The following is a 19,417-nucleotide window of genomic DNA, read 5'->3' as shown; positions in this document are numbered from 1 at the left end:
ACACCACCTGCACGTTCCCCTCCAAGACACACCATTCTGACTTGAAAATATATCGTCGTTCCTTCATCGTCGCTGGGTCAAAATCCTGGAACTCCCTACCTAACAGCACTGTGGGAGAACCTTCACCACACGGACTGCAGCGGTTCAAGAAAGCGATTCACCACCACCTTCTCAATGGCAATTAGGGATGGGCAATAAATGCTGGCCTTGCCAGTGACTCCCACATCCCATGAATGAATAAAAAAAAATCATAGAATCATAGAAAGTTACAACACGGAAGGAGGCCATTCGGCCCATCGAGTCCGCGCCGGCTCTATGCAAGAGCAATCCAGCTAGTCCCACTCCCCGCTCTATTCCCGTAGCCCTGCTAATTTTTTCCTTTCAAGTACTTATCCAATTCCCTTTGGAAGGCCATGATTGAATCTGCCTGCACCACCCCCTCGGGCAGTGCATTCCAGATCCTAACCACTCAATAAAGATAGCTTTTAACACCACCCCCAGATAAATCTCACCTCTTCTCCTGTCTCCATTTTTTTCCATCGTTCTGAACTCCTCCCTCAGGTCTCTTGCCTTCTCTTGATCTTTCCATTGAGCACTCCCACATAATCCGTCTCCCTCTGAACTTATAGCTCAGTTCCCTTAATTGCAACCTTGACATCATCATCAAAACTGCTGACAAAGGGGGCGCTGTTGGCAGAAGGACCTCCACCTGGCTGAGGCTGAACACCAACTATCTGAATCCTACTATCTTCCTATAGCCCATGAGCCCACTATTGAACACCAGCCATCTTTTCCTAGACTGTTACCAACCTAATTTTCTTCCCGAGGTCTTCCCCATTCTGCCTCAAATCTTGTTTCTTGCCTTTTTCTATCTTCTCACTACGATACGCAAACAGGACTGTCCGGGCAGGCCAATTATTTAGCCTGTTTCTGTGCCCGTGAACACCCATTATATCTTCCATATAACACATGCAGGTTGCCTCTAGAGCCTTGCAAAGCTATAATACTGCACTTGGGGACACCCGCTTCCTCCACAAACATTTATACAAATCAAAGAAATTGTTTTTTGTGTGATTAGCCTTGGTAAAATCATCATTAAATAAGTGAAACAATTAGGAGTTGAAATTACCTCCTTGATGATCTTGCAGAGCAGAACACATAGAATTACATAGAATGTACAGCACAGAAACAGGATATTCAGCCCAACAGGTCCATGCTGGTGTTTATGCTTCACAGGAGCCTCCTCCCTCCCTACTTCATTTAACCCTATCAGCATATCCATCTATTCCTTTCTCCTTCATGTGTTTATCTAGCTTCTCCTTAAATGCATCAAGGCTAGTCACCTCAACTACTCCTCTAGTAGCGAGTTCCACATTCTAACCACTCTCTAGGTAAAGAAGTTTCTCCTGAATTCCCTATTGGATTTATTAGTGACTATTTTATATTTATGGCCCCTAGTTCTGGTCTCCCCCACAAGCGGAAACATCTTCTCTACGTCTACCCTATCAAACCTTTTCATAATCTTAAAGGCCTCTATCAGGTCACTCCTCAGTCTTCTCTTTTCTCGAGAAAAGAGCCCCAACCTGCTCAATCTTTCCTGACAAGCAGCTATGGTATCATCCTAGTAAATCTTTTTTGCACCTTCTCCAGTGCCTCTTTATCCTTTTTATCATATGGAGACCAGAACTGTTTACAGTTCTTTAAGTGTGGTCTAACCAAGGTTCTATATAAGTTTAACGTAACTTCTCTGCTTTTCAATTCTATCCCTCTGGAAATGAACCCAAGTGCTTGGATTGCTTTTTTATGGCCTTATTAACCTGCGTCACTACTTTTAGTAATTTGTGTATCTGTACCCCCAGATCCCTCTGCTGTTCTATCCCATTTAGCAGTATGTGGCCCCCTTATTCTTCCTACCAAAATGTAATACCTCACACTTGCCTATATTGAAATTCGTTTGCCAATTACACGCCCATTCCGCAAGTTTATTAATGTCTTCCTGTATTTTGTCGCAGTCCTCCTCAGTATGAACTATACCACTTGCCCCGCCCCCTCCCAAATTTGGTGTCATCCGCAAATTTTGAAATTGTACTTCCGATTCCCGAGTCCAAATCGTTTATGTAAATTGTGACTAACAGTGGTCCCAGCAACGATCCCTGTAGAACATCATTTCCCACCTTTTGCCAGTCTGAGTAGCTACCCTTAACCCCTACTCCCTTTTCTGTATTGTAGCCAACTTGCTATCCATTCTGCTACTTGTCCCCTGATTCCACATGCTCTGACCTTAGTCATGAGTCTACAGTGCGGTACCTTATCAAAGGCCTTTTGAAAATCCAAATATATTATATCTACTGTATTACCCATGTCTACCCTTTCTGTTACTTCTTCAAAGAATTTAATAAAGTTGGTCAAGCATGGCCTTCCCTTTGAAATCTGTATTTACTATTCTTTTTTATTTTCGGTTTCTTGATATTTTTCTATTACATCTTTGAGTAGGGATACTATTATCTTTCCCACCACCAATGTTAAGCTATTTGGTCTATAGTTCTTTGGACTGGTTCTATCTCCCTTTTTATATATAGGAATCACATTAGCTGTCTGCCAGTCCTCTGGCACTATTCCCTTTTCTATGAATTTTTATATATATGTAATCGTGCCTCTGCTATCTCTTCTCTAACTTCTTTTAATATTCATGGTTGCAATCCATCCAGACCAGGGGTTTTATCTTCTCTAAGTTTGATTAGTTTATCAATTATCTTTCCCCTTTCTATCTTAAATGTCTTTATATCTTTTTTGATCTCCTCTTCTAATGTCATGCCCACCATGTTAGTCTCTCTGGTAAATAGTGAGGCAGAGTAATTATTTAATATTTCTGCCATGGGGAAAATCAGGGTCCAAACCAATGAATTAATTTCGAAGCACGGTGACTATTGTTATGTGGGCAAATGTTGAACCTGCTTTCAAGACCCAAATCTAATCTGCTGGCACTTGTATAAAATTAGATATTTACTGTAAGGTCAGCATATTTAGTGGTGAAGCAATGGTGCTAAAGTGAGAACTTGTTGTCCACCTTTTTAAATTATTGGCTTATTGTGACTTTTTGTCTTTTTGTAATGGTAAGATGTGGAAGTAAAAACTGAAATTTAACACCCATATATATTTACAGGAAGAACCAGTCATAAAGTCATGGGGTAAATGGTATATCTGAGGATGTGTTTGGATGAAACATGGTGAAGCAGATGATTTTGCTTACGTTTTTTGACATTAATTTTGGGGATTTGTAAATTATTTGATTGATTGAGAAAACTTGATGTATGTTTATATATGGAAATGACATATCTTTAAACATTTGTGGTTCTCTTCAGTAAATTTATTCCAAGTATCTTCATGCATAAATTGGTGAAGTTTCCTGGAGTAGATATGACAACTTATGCCCAAGAGCATAAATTACCATTTCCCTGTACAATCTTTTGTTATAATTAGGAAGTATTAACAGCAAATGTTTGGTTTTTGTAAATTATTCAGAACATTTATTTTACTAGTCAAAGGTTATTCTTAACTTTAGTTTTAATGACAGTTGTGGCTGGACCTGGAACCCCATCAATTTTTTAAAAATGATTCTTCAGCCCTCTGTTGTTTAAAATAATTAAAGCACACAAAAGTGTCATTAAATTCTTAGAATGCAAAATAATCCTGTTCTGATTAAAAATACTCTGCCCCAATTTTCTTTTCCTGCAGAATGCTATCAAATAATAAAAACAAAAACATGCCATTTGTTTGGCAACTTATTCTATTGCTCAGCTGGGCATAGCATGGCAAGAACTGGGAATAAGGGTAGCATTACTTTTTAGGTCCTATTTGAGTAGGAGCTGGAACTCCAAATGAGAAACTACAGGGGCTTCAATCCCTAATAGTAATGACCTTTATTTGGTTTCCTTTACATACCTTGGGATTGTTTGGCTTAGGGAATATCCATGGGAGAAACTTTTCTTCAGATGCCTGACAAAGAATTCAATCATGAAAAATAAAATTGCTAAAAATAGACAGCTTCTTTATCAGCATCTGTGAAGAGGAAAGATTGGGTATAGAGTCTACATCTGAAACATTCTTTCTCTTAGCAGATTCAGTTTTCCAGCATTTGTATTTTTCTATTTAAACCATTATATGATTTTCCCATTCCTTAAATATAATGCCGGTTAGCACCTTCTCACAACTTTCAGAAATACTTAAGTGCTTCACAGAAAATGAATTTCTTTGAAGTGTAATCATTACTGTTATGTCAATAGCAGCCATTTTGCATTCAGCAAAGTTAGGTAAGTGACAAGTTCATCTCTTTTGGTGGTGTTGAATGAGGCATATGTCCACAAACATATGAAAAAGAAAATTCAGGAAAGACCAGCAGGCCCATCACATTTGCTCTTCTGAAAGTACCTAATTGTGGACACATATGCGATTGATCTTCTCAGCTTTTTTAGGTCAACAGCCCACCAACATAACACATATCTACTGAGCCATCCAGAAAATACTCTTTGTGGTGGCCTCAGTGGTTCTGTCTCCTGGCTTTAGTAGTGGTCACAAGTTCATGCTGGTCCTATGAGCAATAAATGGTGCTTAGTTTACTATACAACTTCAAAATGTGGCCTGAGAGTCAGAAATTTGCATTTATTGTCGGTATTTTAATGTCAAATTCTGATTTTAAAATCTGTGTAGGCTGCAGAATGGTTTTCCCTGCCATTACTGTTTGTGACTTTGCTTCCGGAGAGATCTTGGATCTTCCTGAGCTGAAATTATAAGTTAGAGGAATTCAATAAATGCCTTCTTTGCTTTGTCATGCACGTGATGAGAATTGGGAGTGTACATCAACTGAGCAGAAGCTAAGATTTCTTTCCACACCTGGACAGCAAAAACAGCAGTTAGAATCAAATGCATTGGAAAAGAAATATTCTCACCAGCAGGATCCTTTGTTGAAACCTATCATCCATTAAATTGCTTACCTTCTCCCTAGATGTAAATGGATTGCAACTTCAGTTCCTAATATCTCCACTGATTTATAGTTGTGACTATTGATCCCTGAAGGCTGAGCACTCAATTCTTCAGATACTGTGGTGTGGATGATTCTACTTCTGTCCTGGAGGTTTTAGAAGGCAGGTTGTATGAGCAGCAATGTGTCTGGGTACTAGTGCACAACTGATACTTTTTGGATACTCTCTGGAGTTTAGAAGAATGAGAGGTGATCTCAATGAAGCATATAAGATTCTGAGGGGGCTTAACAGGGTAGATGCTGAGAGGCTGTTTCCCCTGGCTGAAGAGTCTAGAACTAGGGGGCATAGTCTCAGGATAAGGATTCAACCTTTTAGGACTAAGATGAGAAGGAATTTCTTCACTCAGAGGGTTGTGAATCTTTGGAATTCTCTACACCAGAGGTCTGTGAATGCTGAGTCATTGAGTATATTCAAGGCTGAGGTCGATAGATTTTTGGACTCTGAGGGAATCGAGGGATATGGGGATCGGGCGGGAAAGTGGAGTTGGTCAAAGATCAGCTGTGATCTTATTGAATGGCACAGCAGGCTCGGGGGCTGTATGCCTACCCCTGCTCCTATTTCTTATGTTCTTGTTTTGAGTTTTGGGAAGCTGCAATAGTGTAAAGTGACTTGGATATTACACTCATGTCTTGTGCAGTGTTGACACATGGTGTATGTTTTAATGTGGATGTTGGGTTTCTAATGTTAAAGTGGAGTGAAAATAATCTGCAACAGTGTAGTAATAAGAGGCTGTGGAGCCTAAGGATCTAACTTTACTTGTCCTTAAAATGTCAGGTCTTTTTAACTATGTGCTTGTGATTTTTCTCATCAATTTGCCTTTCTTTATACTTTGGAGAGTTGGCAGTGGTGTCAGCCTTGGCTTAGCGTTACCACTCTCGCCTCTGAGTCAGAAGGACGTCACTTCAAGCCCCACTCCAGAGACTTGCGCACATAATCCAGGCTGACACTCCCTCAGTACCGCATTGTTAGAGGTTCCGTCTTTCGGATGAGAGGTTAAACCAAGGTCCGGTCAGCCCCCTCAGGTGGACATAAAAGATCCCATGGCACTATTTAAAGAAAAGCAGCGGAGTTCTCTCAGTATCCTGACCAATATTTATCCCTCAACCAACGTCGCTAAAACAGATTGCCTGCTGCGTTTCCTACATTACAACAGTGACTACACTTCAAAATGACTTCATTGGCTGTAAAGTGCTTTAGGACGTCTTGAGGACATGAAAAGTGCAAGTAATTTCCTTTTATTTGAGTCTGAATGTGTCAAAAATGGCTCCTTGAACAATTTAAAAATAGCTGTTGTGTTGTAATGTGATAGAAGTGGACTTTGCCACTCGAGGATGTCATGTGAGTTGTATAGCTAATTATGCTCTAGGGGTAGAGGGGGGTACTGCAGTACTTCAATTTACTCAACGGGTCCCATTGTCTTCGTACAAGTAAGTTTTGTAGGCCTTGACCTATTTTTTTTAAAAAGAAGCTTTTAAAATTGAGATGAGTGTAATTTTCCACCATTGAACTTGTTCTTATGACATTAAATTAACAGGGAAGTTATTGATTTCTGTTCCACTAAAAAAAAGTTATATTGCAATTGATAGATTCAGATGCCGCCATAAGAAAGATCAGTTTGTGAGCATCTTGATTGAATAAATGTTCCTTGCTGTGTGTCTGATCAGAACACATTTCCAGCTACACTTTTTGTGGGAATATTGGTCCAAAGCCACAAGTATATATATTTGCTATTCTGTTTCCAACAGCTATATTAGAGGTGGTGCCAAAGGATTGTTTATATAGGTTCTCCAATAGTCATGGAGCCATAACCAATGAACATAATATCAGAGTGTTACCAATAGGGATCTGCAGTGATAATCTTACAGCATTATTATTAACCCTCAGTAAAAATGTTAAATTTTTTTCCTAGTCCTTCACTTTATTTTGTAATTATTGTGTACACATTTTTTTATGTTCCCCAATCATGGGTAAGTCAGATAATGGAGAGAGTGGAGAGGAGTAGATAATCAAATGGATGCCTATCCCTGACAGAGATTTGAATTGTGTATCATACAGTTTGCTGTGTACTGCCCTTATCATCCCTGCATGATCTATATCTGTGATCATTCTGCTTCCCATCATTAAGGGAAAAGTAGTCTCTATAATCCCATATCCACTATTTGACTTACAAAAGATAAGGAATATTTTCAATAGCTCTGAATGATGACTCAATATTTGTGTAAAACTGTCACATCAATCTACCAATTTAGGAAGATATTGATTAGAAACCTCAGTCTCTATACACGGATATGTTTTGCTGATTTTATTTAGTTTGGCAGAATTTTTTGGCTTGCGAATGCCATATATGTTGATCAAGTGCGCAGTGTCTAACTTACAACCTGGCTCCATTGATGGATAACCTTGTGTGTAGGTACTTTGTTCAGTTGGTAGCACTTTCACCTCTGAGTCAAAGGGTTTTCATTCAAGCCCCACTCCAGGACTTCAGTGCACAATCAAGAGTGACACTTCAGAGCAATACTGAGAGAGTGTTGCATGGTTGAAGGTGCCATATTTTGGAAAAACTGTTAAATTTAGGACTTGTCTGAGTGCTCAGGTGGATATAGAAGATCCCAAGGCAATATTCGAAGAAAAGCAGGGAGTTCTTCTGGTGTCCTGGTCAATGTTTCTCCCCGAACCAATACCACAAAAAACAGATTAACTTGTCATTTATTTCTGTTGCTGTCTTTGGGCCTTTGCTATTTACAAATTTGCTGCTGTTTTTGCCTAAATAACAACAGTGACTGCACTGCAAAAGTAATTCTTTGGCAATGGAACAGTTTGAAACATCCTGAGGATGTGAAAGATGTCATATAAATTAATTAATTTATTTTTCTTTCTTTCTTAGTGACTAACACCTGCAAAAACTTGCATTCTTTATCACTAGTGCACAACTTGTAAAAATAATGGTCTCTTCTAAATTTAGTACTACTCGTGCACCATTGCCGAATCCCCCACCATCAACATCCTGGGGGTCACCATTGACCAGAAACTTAACTGAACCAGCCATATAAATACTGTGGCTACAAGAGCAGGTCAGAGCAGGTTGTGTGATGGAATACTCTCCACTTGCCTGGATGAGTGCAGCTCCAACAACACTCAAGAAGCTCAACACCATCCAGGACAAAGCAGCCCGCTTGATTGGCACCCCATCCACCACCCTAAACATTCACCACCGGCGCACAGTGGCTGCAGTGTGTACCATCCACAGGATGCACTGCAGCAACTCGCCAAGGCTTCTTCGACAGCACCTCCCAAACCCGCGACCTCTACCACCTAGAAGGACAAAAGCAGCAGGCACATGGGAACAACACCACTTGCACGTTCCCTTCCAAGTCACACACCATCCTGACTTGGAAATATATCGCCGTTCCTTCATCGTCGCTGGGTCAAAATCCTGGAACTCCCTTCCTAACAGCACTGTGGGAGAACCTTCACCACATGGACTGCAGCGGTTCAAGAAGGCAGCTCACCACCACCTTCTCAAGGGCAATTAGGGATGGGCAATAAATGCTGGCCTCACCAGCGACACCCACATCCCATGAACGAATAAACAAAAATCTATTGGAAGAAGCCTTTCAAATTTGGGTAGCCTCTCTTGTCCACACAGTTTCTTGAATTCCAGTTGAGAAGAGGCTTTCCAAGTTAGAGAATGAATCAAGGGCAAATTGAACCATTCTAAGGAATATCCTCAAAAGAAACATTGTTTGAATCACATTCCACATCACCTCAGACAGGGCAGTATGTGGAACTTCTGGTGCTCACTTAATCTCTTTCAGTGCAGGTCACAAAACCTCCTGTCACTCTTGTGCTGCCTGATGTTTAAGCAATTAAAGTTATTAAACGTTCACAGATAGCTAAGCATGGTATGGCAGTATAAAAAAATCAGTACACGTGCAGAACAAGTACCAATGCCTGCACGGATATTGAAAATGCACAACAAAATAGCATCAGCTGCACTGTCAATATTGGTCAAAGCTGATGTAGAGGTAGAATTATTTTTTTTACTCTTAGGTTGAAAGACATTCTCTGAAATGATATGATAAAACATTGGCAATACTGTTCCATTTTATAAGTTTATTTTACTGTAAACTTTGATTCAGTACCTTCAGCTATGCAATTCTTGGGTTCACGTTTTGTGGAATTGGCTCCTTCTACACTGGTACTGAATCTGGCTATGACTGTAGTCTTGGGCCCCAGATACTGCTGAAGCATCAGCACCTTATGAATTGGTCAAAGCAGGTGATTGCTGTGATTCTAATGCATTTGAAGGTGATCTCTCAGAGGAAGAAAGATCATTCAAGAGGAAAACAAGCTTCATATCTGTCACATTTATTTTGATTGTCTCCATTAGGTCTCTTTCACTTTCTGCCATACTGACATTAGACCTTGGCTAGGCTGACAGTAAATTGCTTAAACAGTAAGTTGGAAATGTATCAACTTACATTTCTCTGGATTAAATTTAATTTGATATCCATATGCCCAATCTAATAACCTGTGTATATCCTCCGGACTTTGCTTAGAGTCCCCTTCACCGATAAACACGCTTCCTATTTTTGTGTTCCCTATGCACAAAACCAGATTCCACAACTCTCTTTTCTGTCCTTTACCAACTTCCTAACCATATACTTTAACTTTATTAACAAGCCTTCTGGGTGGCACTTCATCAAATGCATTTTGAAACTCCATTCACAATGCCCACTGGATTTCCTTTATCTATCCACTCAGTTATTTCCTCAAAGTACTTTATATTGAACTTGTCTTTTACAAATCTGTGCTGGCTGACTGGCGTATACTTACTTGGTTTATCCTTTTTCCGCTTTTGAGCAGAGGTGTTACATTGGCAACCCTCTGGCACAACTTTCATATCCAAGGATGTTTGAAGAATTGTAGTCAAAGTCTCTGCTGTTTCTTCTGTAACTTACTTCAGCATTCTGGGATGTATGCCTGGTGCCTTTTCCACTTTGTTCCACCAGTTTTTTCAATACTACTTCCTTACCTATTGTTATCCTATCAAAATGCTCCACCTCGTCCTCTTGTATCCTTTCATTCCCACTACCATGGTCTTCTGTCCCCAACTCTATCCATTTTTCCATGAAAAACATAAATGAGTGACCTTGATTTATTATATGTTCCTTTAACTATATAGTTAATTTTTACCCTTCAGCTTTTTTAAAGCCCAGAGTACACAGGACAATGTAAGGCAACATGTAAGCAGATTGGAGGGAGGTATGTGGGACTTAAACAGTTGTGGACATTTGGCAGCATTGGGGAGCATATTCCAGGGCCTAGCAGCATTGAAGTTGGCATGGGAATATGTATTTAAGAGGGCCAAGGCATGGCAACGTTGAGGGGGATGCGAGTTTGGGAGAATATGGCCTGAAACTCACTGGTAGTTAAGAAATTCCACATGAGCCATCAGCCTTGGGTCCCTGCCTGAAGCACAAAATCTGCTTATATTGTATTTACTGACTGTATTCCAGTAGTATTTAAATTGCTTTGCGCACTTAAAGCCAGCTTCAGGGTAGGATCTAGGCTAACAGCCTGGGAACCTGTAGCAGCCATCTGATGCTGGGAACAAGCTCGAGATAGGTTAGGGGGAAGATGCTGATAACCAAGAATGGTTTGACGGTGGCAAAAGTTAGGTGGCATTAGATAGAAAAGACAGATCCTTAACGAGTGAAGCTAAAATGATGAGGCGAGGGACTTTCCATTGAGGGCAAATAAATGTTCATTTTTGGCTTTGTAAGTATAAATAATGGGATGGACAACTGCATGTCATCCTTTCTTTTGTCTGACTTTCTCTATTGAGCAGTCAATAATAAATATAAATATTACCAGTTGAAGCAGAGAGTACACCACAGAGGGCGCTGTTGTCAGAGTAAGGTGGGAAGAGAGTGAGAATAGTACTTGCAAAACGGGAATTTGGCTAGAGTGGGAATTCAGTGGTGTGTAGGAGTAAGCAGTTCAGAACATATGGCTTCTGTGTTTTTTTGTTTTTATCTCTCTCTTTAACCGAACTTTACATTTAAAATTATGCAATTACTAATAAATTGGCACTTAATAACTAGCAGGTAATCATTAGTCACTGGCCAGGTGTCAATTAATCTATTGTGTAGTTGGGCTAAGCAACTGAATTTAGTTTGGTAGGAGTATAAAAAGGGAGGTAGTAATGAGGGCATAGCAGTTTGGAAAACTGAAGAAGAGTGCTTATTGTTATGATAAAAATAAGACAGAATATGAGAAAATAAGGAAAGTGGTTAGGAGAGGTTTTTTTTTATTTGTTCATGGGATGTGGGCATCGCTGGCAAGGCCAGCATTTATTGCCCATTCCTAATTGCCCTTGAGAAGATGGTGGTGAGCCGCCTTCTTGAACCACTGCAGTCAGTGTGGTGAAGGTTCTCCCACAGTGCTGTTAGGAAGAGAGTTCCAGGATTTTGACCCAGTGACGATGAAGGAACGGCGATATATTTCCAAGTCAGGTGGTGGTGTTCCCATGTGCCTGCTGCCCTTGTCCTTCCAGGTGGTAGAGGCCGTGGGTTTGGGAGGTGCTGTCGAAGAAGCCTTGGTGAGTTGCTGCAGTGCATTCTGTAGATGGCACACACTGCAGCCATGGTGCGCTGGTGGTGAAGGGAGTGAATGTTTAGGGTGGTGGATGGGGTGCCAATCAAGTGGGCTGCTTTGTCCTGGATGGTGTCAAGCTTCTTGAGTGTTGTTGGAGCTGCACTCATCCAGGCAAGTGGAGAGTATTCCATCACACTCCCTACTTGTGCCTTGTAGATGGGGGAAAGGGTTGGGGGAATCAGGAAGTGAGTCACTCGCCGCAGAATACCCAGCCTCTGTCCTTCCCCTCTAGCCACAGTATTTATGTGGCTGGACCAGTTAAGTTTCTGGTCAATGGTGATCTCCAGGATGTTGATGGTGGGGGATTCGGCGATGGTAATGCCGTTGAATGTCAAGGGGAGGTGGTTTGACTCTCACTTGTTGGAGATGGTCATTGCCTGGCACTTGTCTGGCGTGAATGTTACTTGCCACTTATCAGCCCAAGCCTGGATATTGTCCAGGTCTTGCTGCATGCGGGCATCGACTGCTTCATTATCTGAGGGGTTGCGAATGGAACTGAACACTGTGCAATCATCAGCGAACATCCCCATTTCTGATGTTATGATGGAGGGAAGGTCATTGATGAAGCAGCTGAAGATGGTTGGGCCTAGGACACTACCCTGAGGAACTCCTGCAGCAATGTCCTGGGGCTGAGATGATTGGCCTCCAACAACCACTACCATCTGCCTTTGTGCTAGGTATGACTCCAGCCACTGGAGAGTTTTCGGCCTGATTCCCATTGACTTCAATTTTACTAGGGCTCCTTGGTGCCACACTCAGTCAAATGCTGCCTTGATGTCAAGGGCAGTCACTCTCACCTCACCTCTGGAATTCAACTCTTTTGTCCATGTTTGGACCAAGGCTGTAATGAGGTCTGGAGCCGAGTGGTCCTGGCGGAACCCAAACTGAGCATCAGTGAGCAGGTTATTGGTGAGTAAGTGCCGCTTGATAGCACTATCGACGACATCTTCCATCACTTTGCTGATGATTGAGAGTAGATTGATGGGGCGGTAATTGGCTGGATTGGATTTGTCCTGCTTTTTGTGGTGTAAGAAAGCAAACTGAGTATGAGGAGAGAATCTTAAAATATGTTAAAAAGAAAAGTCAAGTATTTTACACATATAACAATTTAAAAAGTATTACTAAATACGAGATGGGATCTCAAAGTTGAGAGGACATTCGGGTAGTAGAAGATAAACAGAAATTGGTGGGGATTCTTATCAAGTACATTGCTTCACTGTTTACAGAAGAGAAGGATTATGAGTAGGAGATGCATCCTAAATTGGTTAAAAGTCAAATGAGAGTATTAGAAAAATTAGTTAAGCTAATGGAGGACAAAATGTTGGGATCTTACAGCATGCAGCCGTGGAACCGGAGAGAAACGGGGAACGACAAAGTAGATGCCCGAGCAATTATACTTCAAGGTTCTATTGAGAATAGAGGTGTGCCAGAGGACTGGAAGGGGCTAATGCAATATCCACTTTTCAAAAAGGGAGACAGAGCAAACTTGATTAAGTGCAGGCCAGTTTAACATCTGTAGTATGGAAAACTTTGGGCAGAGATCAGGAAAAACTTTTTTTTTACAGAAGGTTGTGAGGCTATTTCAACTTTTAATAATAGGTTAAATAGTGGTTGAAGGAATGGAAAATAAAGTGATATGGTAATCAGTCCAGCACACGAGATTAGCACTGTTAAATCAAAAGCAAAATAGTCTGGATGCTGGAAATCTGAAATAAAACCAGAAAATGCTGGAAATACTCAGCAGGTCAGGCAGCATCTGTGGAGAGAGAAACAGAGTTAATGTTTCAGGTCGATGACCTTTCAGCAGAACTGGAAGAAGTAAAGATTTAACAGTATTACTACTCATTTCGATAATAAATACCTGTTTCCGTGTTAGAATTGCATGGAAATTACAAGAAGAAAGTGAAAGAAAGAACTTGCATTTCTATAACATCTTTCCCAATCCCAGGATGTCCCAAAGCACTTTACAGCCAATGAAATACTTTTGAAGTGTAATCTCTGTTTTAATGTAGGGAGATTGAAGCAATTGATAACTTTTTCTTGTGTTTTTGGAATTATTTTAAAGGAAGTAAATCAGAGATCCTGTCACAGGGCAAACAGTGTTTCATATGCTGTGAGAAAATCCTACTGATCCATGGTGGGAAATTATGTACACCACATCCTGAAACTGACATCTGAATCTAGGTCAAATATAAGCTTCAAGGCCAGGCTCTTGAGAAAAGTTTGTGTAAAAATATCAACAAAACTGCTAAAACGCATAAAAGAGAACTTTATAGGTATTTAATAATTTTATTGTAAAATATGCATTAATTTTTTTAAGTTTAAAACCTCACTTGGACATCAAAATTTTCAGTCACTGAGGGAAAAAATGGCAGTTGGAAGGATTTGCAATTTTTCTTAAGCGATTCGGTTGGTTGGCTTTCCTTCAGGAGGAAATTAATTCCTTGAGATGGAATAAATTTGTATATCACCCAATCAACTTAGAAATTTGTAAATTTGATCTGTAAATGGATGATTTTTAAACTTGATACAATGAATAAATGTGACACAAAAACATTACAGGAAGTGTGTAGGCACTATATTCAAACATTTTATAATATAATTGTTTTTGCCGAGTGTTTCAAGGATATACTTATAACCAGAGAATCAGTTACACACAAGTTCTCTGGTCCTTGCTATGCGGTTGAGACATAATGGCAGGATTTCATCACACATGAATAGCAAACCTTGATGGTGGTAGAGTGTAGGATCGAGACAACTGAAGGCATGGACATCATTGATGGGATAAAGGGAGTGGAGGATGCACGAGGGGAACCAGACGTCAGTGTAGGTCCACAAGGCCAGAGTCGATACACGCAAAGTTTTTAGAGGGTTGTAGGCCTGGAGGAGGTTACAGAGATTGGGAGGCTAAAGTCCATGAAGGGATTCATGCGACGTAGGGGAGTCACCACTAGGTCTGTGAGCACAGTGGTGATGGGGAAGCGGAACTTGGTGCGGGATGGAATGTGGGCAGCAGAGTTTGGAGGTGGAGCAATCTTATGGAGGGTGGGGGATGGGAGGCTGGCCTGGAGAGCATTGGAATAGTTACTTCGGGAGATGATAAAGGCATGGAGGAAGCATTCAGCACCAGGTGGTTTGAGGCAGAGACAGGGATGGGTAATGTTACAAAGGTGGAGATATGCAGTCTTTGTAATGTAAGGGATATGGGGTTAGAAGTTCAGCTCAGGGTCGAATAGGATGCATAAGTTGTGAATGGTCTGGATCGATCTGACACAGTGCCCGGGGAGTGGGATGGAATAGGTGGCAAGGGTATGGAGTTTGTGGCGGGGATCGAAGTTGATGGCTTTGCTCTTCCCACTGTTTAACTGGAGGAAATTGCGGCTCATCCAGGAGTGGATGCCGGACAGCCTGCCAAACAGCACAGAGGCTGTGGAGGGGTCAAGAGAGGCAGTGAAGAAGTAGAGTTGTGTGTTGTCAGCGTACACGTGGAACTTGAACCCATGTCTGCAATGATGTCACCAAGAGGCAGCATGTAGATGAGGAAGAAGAAGGGGCCAAGGATAGATCCTTGGGGGACTCCAGATGTAACGGTGCGGGGGCAGGAGGGGAAGCCATTACTGGAGATGCTCTAGCTACGATTGAATATGATGTGGAGATGCCGGTGATGGACTGGGGTTGACAATTGTAAACAATTTTACAACACCAAGTTATAGTCCAGCAATTTTATTTTAAATTCACAAGCTTTCGGAGGCTTCCCCCTTCGTCAGGTGAACGATGTGAAATGAAGTCCTCGAAATGAAATCGCATTTATAATTCACAGAACAATGCTTGGTGAGTACAGACAGTTTTTTCAACTGCCCGTTGCCAAGGCAATCAGTGTGCAGACAGACAGGTGTTACCTGCCAGGTCTCACAGAATATACAAATCACCAAAAAAAAACAACAAACAAAAAAAAACAGAGATAGAGAGGTAGAAACATAGAAAAGACAGCAACTGACCCGTTATATTAAAAACAGATAACATTTGTTCGCTGGTGGGGTAACGTGTAGCGTGACATGAACCCAAGATCCCGGTTGAGGCCGTCCTCATGGGTGCGGAACTTGGCTATCAATTTCTGCTCGACGATTTTGCGTTGTCGTGTGTCTCGAAGGCCGCCTTGGAGAACGCTTACCCGAAGGTCGGTGGATGAATGTCCATGACTGCTGAAGTGTTCCCCGACTGGGAGGGAACCCTCCTGTTTGGCGATTGTTGCGCGGTGTCCGTTCATCCGTTGTCGCAGCGTCTGCATGGTCGGACGAACGGACACCGCGCAACAATCGCCAAACAGGAGGGTTCCCTCCCAGTCGGGGAACACTTCAGCAGTCATGGACATTCATCCACCGACCTTCGGGTAAGCGTTCTCCAAGGCGGCCTTCGAGACACACGACAACGCAAAATCGTCAAGCAGAAATTGATAGCCAAGTTCCGCACCCATGAGGACGGCCTCAACCGGGATCTTGGGTTCATGTCACGCTACACGTTACCCCACCAGCGAACAAATGTTATCTGTTTTTAATATAACGGGTCAGTTGCTGTCTTTTCTATGTTTCTACCTCTCTATCTCTTTTTTTTTTGTTTGTTGTTTTTTTTTGGTGATTTGTATATTCTGTGAGACCTGGCAGGTAACACCTGTCTGTCTGCACACTGATTGCCTTGGCAACGGGCAGTTGAAAAAACTGTCTGTACTCACCAAGCATTGTTCTGTGAATTATAAATGCGATTTCATTTCGAGGACTTCATTTCACATCGTTCACCTGACGAAGGGGGAAGCCTCCGAAAGCTTGTGAATTTAAAATAAAATTGCTGGACTATAACTTGGTGTTGTAAAATTGTTTACAATTACGATTGAATAGGTAAGAATGGAAACAGGCGTGAGCAGTCCCACTGAGCTGGACAACAGAAGAGAGGTTTAATAATTTAGAATTTGCAATTTACTGGTTAAAGCTTGTTTTTTTTTGTGAATTCTCCTAATGTCAATACTCTCAACTTTTATTGGATTGATAGGGCTGAAATTTGTTGCTTTAAAATGAAATTATGTTAGAAGTGCTGAAAACCCTGGTTAATTAAGAAGATTGTTGTGGTATTTCTGTAAGTAGTCACCAAGTTTTGTAGTACATCATTGCCATGTGCTTGGATGCAGGGTTTGAATTCCAGTTTCTAGTGACATTTAAATCCAAGCTGTCTCCCCGTGTCATTACTGATGTCGGCTGAGTCATTAAGTGTTGAACCAAAGGGAAAAAGGTCAGAGCAACAGAATCTATTGCATGTCGCTGTACCATTTGAATGAGAAGCAACACTGATAGCACCCACAGATCTGGGCTGAATCATCCAGCTTTTACAATCAAGGATTACCTAAATGTGGGAAATACTGATGGGAGCAGAACAAATTCAAAGTACAAAGCATTGTCTTTACACTGGCTATTATCAGAGAAGAAATAATTAACCAAGCAGAATCTGCTACTTGCACAGATGTTTGTGTGAACCACTCTGTGACCCTTAATGAGATTAGAATGTGTCATAGAACTTCTATTTTAACTGACTATTTATGCAGTACTGTCCTCAATTCATTGTGGAATCTGATACTTATAACTCGTAACAGCAAGAGATAATATGCCAGCTAACCTGCCTTCCAATTGGTGTAGCTGGAGGCAACTGTAGGTTACATGATATCAAGAAATAGCTGAGTGCACTGGATACAGAAAAGGCTATGGGCCCCGACAACATCCAGGCTGTAATGCTGAAGACGTGTGCTCCAGAACTAGCTGTGCCTCAAGCCGAGCTGTTCCAGTATAGCTACAACACCCGACAATGTGGAAAATTGCCCAGGTACGTCCTGTCCACAAAAAGCAGGACAAATCCAATCCGGCCAATTGCCGCCCCATCTGTCTACTCTCAATCATCAACAAAATGATTGAAGGTGTCGTCGACAGTGCTATCAAGCGGCACTTTCTCACCAATAACCTGCTTGCTGATGCTCAGTTTGGGTTGCGCCAGGACCACTCGGCTCCAGACCTCATTGCAGCCTTGGTCCAAACATCGACAAAAGAGCTGAATTCCAGACGTGAGGTGAGAAGTGACTACCCTTGACATCAAGGCAGCATTTGACCGAGTGTGGCACCAAGGAGCCCTAGTAAAATTGAAGTCAATGGGAATCAGGCCGAAAACTCTCCGGTGGCTGGAATCATACCTAGCACAAAGGAAGTGGTGTTGTTGGAGGCCAATCATTTCAGCCCCAGGACATTATTGCAGGAGTTCCTCAGGGCAGTATCCCCAGACCAACCATCTTTAGCTGCTTCATCAATGACCTTCCCTCCATCATAATATCAGAAATGGGGATGTTCGCTGATGATTGCACAGTGTTCAGTTCCATTCGCAACCCCTCAGATAATGAAGCAGTCGGTGCCTGCATGCAGCAAGACCTGGACAAAATCCAGACCTGGGCTGCTAAGTGGCAAGTAACATTCACGCCAGACAAGTTCCAGGCAATGACCATCTCCAACAAGAGAGAGACTAACCACCTCCCCTTGACATTCAACGGCATTACCATCACAGAATCCCGTACAATCAACATCTTGGGGGTCACCTTTGACCAGAAACTTAAGTGGACCAGCCACATAAATACTGTGGCTACAAGAGCAGGTCAGAGGCTGGGTATTCTGCGGCGAGTGACTCACCTCCTGACTCCCCAAAGCCTTTCCACCATCTACAAGGCACAAGTCAGGAGTGTGATGGAATACTCTCCACTTGCCTGGATGAGTGCAGCTCCAACAACACTCAAGAAGCTCAACACCATCCAGGACGAAGCAGCCCGCTTAATTGGCACCCCATCCACCACCCTAAACATTCACTCCCTTCACCATGGCTGCAATGTGTACCATCTCCAGGATGCACTGCAGCAACTTGCCAAGGCATCTTTGCCAGCACCTCCCAAACCTGTGGCCTCTACCACCTGGAAGGACAAGGTCCGCAGGCGCATGGGAGCAACACCTGCACATTCCCTTCCAAGTCACACACCATCCTTCATTGTTGCTGGGTCAAAATCCTGGAACTCCCTTCCTAACAGCACTATGGGAGAACCTTCACCCCACGGACTGCAGCAGTTCAAGGAGGGGGCTCACCACCACCTTCTCAAGGGCAATTAGGGATGGGCAATAAATGCTGGCCTTGCCGGCGATGCCCACATCCCATGAATGAATTAAAAAATGAATATTGCTAAATATGAAGAGAATTGCACTATTTCCAAACTGAGATTGTGAGCAATGCCTATTGGCTGGTTAGGTTTGAATGCAAATTTGGAGCTAGTTAATTGGTTGCTGCTGCCATCAATCACTACATGGTTTCTATAAGTTTCAACACAATTGTCAGAGATATTGTACAGTTGTTTGGTTCTGACTTTGGTTCATAGATGTTTTTATTGCTTTCTACTTGGATGGGACAACATGAAATGGTAGGGACAGTTAAAGTTGCTAAACAAAAGAGCAGTAAGTTCCTTAGATAAATACTTTGAAAACCAAAATTTTTGAGTCAGCAGATGATTGAATTGCTTCATTTGGATGAAGCTTAAGTACCAAACTATGGATTAGAGTTGACTTTGCCACAGAAGTTGCATGGTATTCATGACGTTTCATGACTATGTTCTTAATAAGGAGATGATCCAACTGGAACTGTAGATTTGGCTA

The 19,417-nt window shown here is 41.9% G+C and overlaps 1 protein-coding gene across 7 annotated transcripts in view; it reads left to right on the top strand.

Moving 5' to 3' along the window:
• Nucleotides 1-19,417, top strand: part of tbc1d5 (TBC1 domain family, member 5) — a 495,410-nt gene that overhangs the window by 152,771 nt on the left and 323,222 nt on the right. The window lies entirely within an intron of this gene.

This window comes from Heptranchias perlo, chromosome 2, assembly GCF_035084215.1.
Source record: "Heptranchias perlo isolate sHepPer1 chromosome 2, sHepPer1.hap1, whole genome shotgun sequence".
In the NCBI taxonomy this organism is placed as follows: Eukaryota; Metazoa; Chordata; class Chondrichthyes; order Hexanchiformes; family Hexanchidae; genus Heptranchias; species Heptranchias perlo.
Note: the sequence above shows the minus strand (reverse complement) of the source record. Positions and strands in the feature narration are given on the sequence as shown.